This window comes from Pempheris klunzingeri, chromosome 24 (assembly GCF_042242105.1).
Source record: "Pempheris klunzingeri isolate RE-2024b chromosome 24, fPemKlu1.hap1, whole genome shotgun sequence".
Taxonomy (NCBI): Eukaryota; Metazoa; Chordata; class Actinopteri; order Acropomatiformes; family Pempheridae; genus Pempheris; species Pempheris klunzingeri.
Window position 1 is genome coordinate 2,859,171 of NC_092035.1, and position 7,704 is coordinate 2,866,874.

The following is a 7,704-nucleotide window of genomic DNA, read 5'->3' on the forward strand; positions in this document are numbered from 1 at the left end:
AACAAGTACAACCATATGTGGAGCCTGGAGTCATATCAGTGGACGGAGGTTTAACTTTTTCCTCATCATGAAAGAACTCAAAGTTTGTCCATCCTCATAAACAAAACTAAATAGATGATCAAATGTATGAAGACATAGAGCTTTAACCCTTTTTTAATCATTTAACATACAAAACACTAATAATGGAGTTGGAAATCCAAACCCTACAATAAATGATATATAAGATATGTAAGTAGTATTAAACTTTTCTCATTCACGTGTTTGTCCAAATACCTCCGCAGGTCTCTGTGTGACTAACCTGGCGTTTCATCAGCAGCAGCTCTTTCACCGTCTTCTTCTTGTGCACAGCTTTGGTGGATTCTGGGATCAGTGTTCAGAAAGCCTGAGAAGGAGAAAAGCACAGAGACAGCAATAAATACAAAGCACATAGGTGGAGGCAACATTACATAAAGTCTGCAGGAAGGAAAGCTGTCGTCAGTCTGGATAAGATCTCCATCAGTTAGTAAAGTACTTGGCAAACAAACTGTCAAAACAAATTATACTTCATTAAAAGTAGAGATCAGGTAAATATGCTTAATGTATCAAAAAGAGTTCATTCAGTAATAACTGACATTATTAGATTAGATTCTGCTTCACCACTTTAACTCTTTGTTTTGCACTTTTCTCCACTCTTGACTTTTGTTGTAGAAAAACAGGATCATTTCTGGATAGTTGTTTTGAATCTAAAATCTTGACCAGAAGAGTAACTCCACCTGTCAGATAAAAGTGGAGTAACAGACACAACATTCCCCTGAAACATAGCACATCGAAACTGGACAAAAGAAAGAGCACAATGATCGACCCAAATATCTTCTTAGTATATATATTTCTACTTTCTCTTCTTAGTATATTTATTTCTACTTTCTCCTCTGATCACATTACACATCCCTGCTATAATTAAGGCCCTTATTTTGAAGGTGACAACCGGAAGTGAAGTGCTTCTCCTCGCTAACTTAATGGCGCTAATGAGGGATTTAGGAACGTGGACACCAGCGGCTACGTCACCCTCAACCCACCTGGGCTCCCGTCGTCAGAAACCTGTTTTAAAGCTATGAATTAGTTTCACTAAGTCTCCGGTCCAGGACCAACTAGTCCGAGGGGGTTGAAGGGATCCACTTCAGACTTGGTCCGCTGCTAGAAAAGACATGAACGATGAAAAGTTCTTCAAAGTCTCCACCAAACGTTCACGCTGGGGGCGTGGCCAGCTGTCAAGAGCAACATGAAGGCTGCAGCCAACACCTTGAACTTAAGGCGGTGTAAATGCACCGCACTCTGCCTGGATGTTGTTGTGGAGAAGAACACTGAAGCCGCTCCTGGCCTTCATGAAGTCAGAGCTGTGAGCAGGAAGATGGTGGTGTGTTTCAGAACAAGCACTGCTGCAAAACACAGGCTGAGACAAATGCAGCAGCAACGTGAAGAAGCTCAGACTGGAGGTGGACACAGGATGGAACAGCAGCCTGGAGATGCTTCAACGCCTCCATGAGGAAAGAGATGCAGCGGCAGCAGCTCTAGAGGAGCTGTCCGAGGAGAAGAGAGCTTCAGCATCAAAGGTCGTCCCCCTCTGCAGAGTGTTGCCACATACAACAGGACAGTTGTATCCACAGCTCACCACCCCCATGGCACAACACCTGGCACAGAAGCTCACCAGATGCTTGGCAGACAGACTGCAGGACAAGGAAGAAGAGAGTTCACTGGCAGTCGCTCCACTATTGGAGCTACGCTTCAAAACCTTTGGATTCACCAGTCAGAGAAAGACTGTCTGATAACAGAATGTACAAAAATAATCAATATAAACAAGCAGCAGCACCACCAGCACCAGCAGCACCACCAGCAGCACCAGCATCACCACCACCACCAGCACCAGCAGCACCAGCAGCAGCAGCACCAGCAGCATCACCAGCAGCAGCACCAGCAGCACCACCACTTCAGCCTCGTCCTCCAGCATGAGCAGCAGCCTCCACAGGTGTTTCTTTTTGATTTGATTATGAACAAGGACTGACTAATGACATTTCTGGTGATGATGATCTTCAGGAGTTTTTCAGGAGTTGACCTGTGGAGGCTTTTGGATGAAGATGCCAGCAGAGCCAGGCAAAGGCAAAGCGCCACTGCGAATGCATTAGTGGAAGTGACCCGGTACCTGTCTGATCCTCCCCTGGAAAGAACTGAGGACCCCCTCACATACTGGGCCACCCACAGAACTGTGCACCCAAACCTGTACAAAGCAGCAAAGCACTTCCTGTGTAGCCCAGCCTCACCTGTGCCGGGGGAACGGGTTTTTTTCCAAGGCTGGGGAAATAGTCAGTAAAACTATTTCTTAATAAAAACTCATCAACAGTTACACAAGCACCCTCTGCCCTGTTCTTCAAGCACCCCCACTCTACTAAAACTAATTAAACATTTGAAATGAGATCACATTTGCCAGCTGGCCTGCTGAACGCCCACTATTCAACTATTCAAAAAGTTAGCTATGCTCACATTTGTGAAAGAAATCACTGATTAATGACTCTCTTTTAGAAATGGAACTCCTCGTGGGACGACAACAACACGGTTCATCCATTTAAATCTGCTAAAACGTCTGCCAGTGATCTGAGTCCTCGTCTGCTGGCCCCTTCTGTGCCAGTAAACTCCAACACTACAGATCTGCTCCCCCCTGCTTCTCCTGCAGCACCCAGCTCTGCAGGGACAAGTGGCTCCGACCGCCGGGGTCAAAATCAAATACAGCGAGAGGTGAAGAGAGTCGGAGGAGTTTCCCCTGAGCTGCTGACCACGGAGATGGAGATGGTGACACGTATGTTCAGGTAGGTGCATCTCAAAATATTAGAATATCATGAAAATGTTCATTCATTTCTGTAATTCAATTCAAAAAAGTGAAACTCTTATACTATGTGGATAAAAAAAAATATATAAAATATATTATATAAAAGATAGAAATGTGCAGATTAAAACTGAAGTGTGATTAAATAAAACTTTAGTGCAAGTTGAAGAACAGAAGCACATATTGGTGTTAAACAGCAGAGGGAGCTGAAAGCTCTCTGCCAGCCAGAGATGGTAACTGTGATAGATAGATAGAAATACTTTAGTGATCCCTGAGAGGAAATTAATACAGGTGCATCTCAAAAAATTAGTATATCATGAAAAAGTTAATTCATTTCTGTAATTCAATTCAAAAAGTGAAACTCTTGGTCTCATGATGTCAGAATGTGAACAGCAGGATGAGGAGGACTGTTTAAATACCAATTCTAACTGAAGCAGGAAATGTATTGGTGGATTCATGGATCAAACCTGTTGTGAATGTTGCTGTTAAGCTTCTTGTTAGAGAACAGCAGCTGGTGCAGAAAGTACTGAGACACTGAACAGTTGGACATGTGCATTCAAAGGTTTAGAGAAGGTCACATTAAGTTCACCTGGAAAGTTTAGAATGCATTTTAGGTTCATCCTGAAATTTCACCTGAAAGCTGAATATCCCTAACTTTTAGTGAGGAGTGTGTTTCAAGGCTTTATAGAAGCTTCGACACTTGATTCAAAAAATGGTTCATGACTGGAGGCTTCAATGACACAGAGCTCCAGTAGGACCTCTAGTGGTCAATAAGATGAAGTGCAATGGAGACGTGTCATTTCTTGGTTCATGGACTGTTTGGGATTTGATTCTCCATCATTCCTGTTCCACTACACTACATGGTGAATCCACCAATACATTTCCTGCTTCAGTTAGAATTGGTATTTAAACAGTCCTCCTCATCCTGCTGTTCACATTCTGACATCATGAGACCAAGACGACACCTAACAGTTGATCAGCAGCACCTCAACACTGGAGGCTTCAAACAGGAAGTCCTCAGACGGAGGTGTTCACTGAGCTTAGAGGGTCACAGAGTGTCATCAGGAGGTTGGAACAGTGATACAGAGACTGGAAGAGTCACAGAAAGGAGAGGAGTGGACGTCCTTTGGCCACGTCCCAATTTATTGAGACATTGAAATGTTTTACTGTGGTATACCTACCACTGTTGGTAGATTTTCTTTCAATAAATAGTTTAAAATGAAGAGATCACCAGTGCATGCTTCTACTTAAATGTCCTACTTTCATGATATAATATCACTGTAGCATTCACTTTTTACATTTTCCAGAAATTTCACCTGAAAGTCGAATATCCCTAACTGTTTGTGAGTAGTGTATTTCATTTGGTGTGGAATGAATCTATACAGTATATGAGTTTCACTTTTTGAGATGCACCTGTATTAATGTCCCCTCAGGGATCAATAAAGTATTTCTATCTATCTATCACAGTTACCATCTCTGGCTGGCAGAGAGCTTTCAGCTCCCTCTGCTGTTTAACACTAATATGTGCTTCTGTTCTTCAACTTGCACTAAAGTTTTATTTAATCACACTTCAGTTTTAATCTGCACATTTTTATCTTTTTATCTGCTTATTTATTTGTCTGTATTCATGGTGGTGGTCACTTTGACTCACTTTTACTCCTTTACTGCTGTCACACCAGAATTCCCCCCAGGGATCAATAAAGTATTTCTATCTATCTATTAGTGAACAAAGTCACTCCTGGCAGGGGTATTAAAGACTGAACACTAGTTAGCAAGCAAAGAGGTTGAAATGGGCAACTAAAAGTGTCTGACATAGTGAAATAATGAAACAGCTCAAAGTGATGGATCAACAGTCTGAAGTCATTTGCATGTGGATTTAATCTAACTGTGTCATTTCTTTTCAAACTGCCAGATTTGTCCACAGAGCCGTGGCTCAGGGCAGACGGGCTCTGGCTCATGTGCTCGCTGCCCTCTGGGGCCGCTCTCCTTTGCAAGTGTGTGCTGAGAAAGGCCACTAACCTCAGTCTGCAGGTGAGGGTCCACTGTGAGAGCTTCATCACAAGTCTGGAGGCGACACCGGAGTTAGTTTGAGCCTAGAGGTCAGAGAAAAGGAGGGTCAGCGGTCACTCCCAGCGCTACTTGCCCCTTACTGTCCCATCATAGACTTGGTGTATGCACAAAATGTTGTCGTGTGTTTAATAACAGCACCTGTGGCACAAGGAGCTCCATTATACCTCCTATAATAAATGTGTAGGCAGTAAAATCCAGAGTGGAAAGTAAAGAGATGACATAAAGATCTAATAAATGAAAAGAAAAACCAGTGGAAAAGAGAAAAGGAGTGGAGGAACAGAGATAAATAGTTCCTCCTACAGGACACAAGAGGGCGCTGTGTCCTCACAGATGCAAAACACGTGAAGCCAAACTTGTACCTGCTCTGTGGAATGAGCTCGGCTGTGGGTCAGTGGTAGAGTGGGTCGTCCCTCCATCAGCAGGTCGGGGGTTCAATCACCAGCTCCGATGGTCAACGTGTCCAAGTGTCCTCGGGCAAGACGCTGAACCCCAATGTGCAGGTGCATTTTTGCATTTGTGGGAATGAGCATGAAGGAACAGTGTCCTCCACATCAGACCCTCCTGGATGAATGATGTGTGAATGGGTGAATGAGGATGTGATGTAAAAGCGCTTTGAGTAGTTGAAATAAGTAGAAAGGCGCGAGACAAATACAGAACATTGATCATTTACCATTTAACTCCCTGAAAATAATGTATTAGATGTTTCTGTGAATGATTAACACCCGTAGTTTCTAGATCTACAGAGCTGCTGCTAAACGTTCCTGCTGTTTACGTCACTGCCGCTGCGACGGTGCTCGGCTTGAGGAAGTGACGTCACAACAGGTGAGGTTGAACCTGAGCGGATCGTTGAGCGTTTTAGTGCTTGAGAAAGATGTTTGGAGGACGAAAGGAAAAGTGGAGAAGGACTCGAGGAAAACACCACGAAGACACCGAGTTGTCTTTGTTTAAAGAGGTCAGTCTGAGGCTGAGTGGACACACGAACACCAACACACACACACACACAGCACACAGCTAGCTAACGAGCTAACGCTAGCTAACCATGCTAACACGTGGCTGCCACATTTGACTGCTTTTTGAGGCGGATAAACAAACCAGCCAGCGGCCAAGTTCACCAGAATGATGACTAAATGTAGCTCATTATGAGAAGGAACATGTTTTATACTTCACACTGTTACTATCAGAGGAAATCAGCAGCACCTGTGGATTAGCTTCACTACAGTGACAAACATGAGGAAAGAAAAGCCCAGCAACAGACATTAAACACTAAACTCACTATTATTTCTAGTTTGTAACTCGGTGGATGATGTTTATTGAAATAACCAAGCTGCTTGCTGTTACACAGCAGCAGTGTTTCTAGTTTTGGCTGGATTTTTACCACCTTTAGGATCAGAAATAGATCATTCAGTGTTTCCTTAAGTACATTTTCATTGAAATGTCAGTAATCACCATTAATGTCTAAATATTGAGTTACTGAAGTTTAACAGCAAGTTTGAAAATGTATCTCAACAGTGTAAATGTAAAGGGAATGAAATGAGAGAAAAGTCATCAGTGCAAATATCCACTTTTTTATTTATTTCATCCATCAAATGTGTGCAGCCTTGTTCAACATGAAGGTGATCCAGCTGTAACTTGTGATCAGTTATTGATTCATTGTTTTTCCTTTGATGCTTCAGGTGTTCACTGCTGAGGAAGATTCTTCAGGTTCGTCCAAATCCTCATTACTTCTTATTCATCGGCATCATTGTACTATTTGATATATTGTAAATTATAGCTTACATTTATATAGCACCTTTCAAAAAAAAAAAAAAAAACTCCATAACCTTTCACCTTCAAAATGTTGTGCTTTTTTTTTTTTTAGATGATTTTCCAAAATGCAACCTGAGATCATCTTCTAGTGTGACAGGGCTCATTATTGTTTGAATTTATGACCTGATAACATATTTCACTTTAATAGTATTGTGCTTTTTTTGTCCCCCAAAATAAAGTTGGTTTATATCCTGTGTTCCCATGTAGTGCGCTTATATATATGAGAGAGAGAGAGAGAGAGAGAGAGAGAGAGAGAGAGAGAGAGAGAGAGAGAGAGAGAGAGAGAGAGAGAGAGAGAGAGAGAGAGAGAGAGAGAGAGAGAGAGAGAGAGAGAGAGAGAGAGAGAGAGAGAGAGAGAGAGAGAGAGAGAGAGAGAGAGAGAGAGAGAGAGAGAGAGAGAGAGAGAGAGAGAGAGAGAGAGAGAGAGAGAATTGTTGAACACAATAGAAAAGAAACAAGATTTAGACAGTGTAGTTAAGCAAATGCAAAAATCACTCAAAATATAAAAAACACAAGATTTCAACAAAACCAGTTGTTTTTGTTTTTTATTTAAGACACAGTGAAGATGCTGCTTTGCTCACTGGACATCCAGCAGGAACATGGAGGCAGATCCTGTCAAACAGAGGAAGACAAGTTTTAAAAAAACAAAATTGTTCTTCATTTTAAATAAAGTTTAACATGATGACATCCTGTGTTGATATTTACTGATACTTTAGATTCTACCTTTACAAACAAGCACCAAGAGAGACAACATGTGAGGAGAAAATAAAAGCTCACATTTCATGTCTAAACACATTCATCTGATGTTGGAGGTAAAGTTGAGCGTTCTTACCAAAAGCTGTTCCTGTCACAGGTTCTTCAGTCCAGACAGGAAACACCACCTGCAACAGAAGAGATTTTCACAATAAAACTACAGCTCTTTACTCAAGTAAAAAGGAAATGACATTATAGGTTAAGTTCACCTGCAAACAGAC

The 7,704-nt window shown here is 42.1% G+C and overlaps 1 long non-coding RNA gene across 1 annotated transcript; it reads left to right on the forward strand.

Annotated features, from left to right (window-relative positions):
- Positions 1 to 5,843: 5,843 nt before the first annotated feature.
- LOC139223911 (uncharacterized) lies at positions 5,844 to 7,417 on the forward strand. Its single transcript, XR_011586059.1, has 3 exons — positions 5,844 to 5,876; positions 6,598 to 6,625; positions 7,285 to 7,417. It is a non-coding gene; the product is annotated as an uncharacterized lncRNA (long non-coding RNA).
- Positions 7,418 to 7,704: the final 287 nt, after the last annotated feature.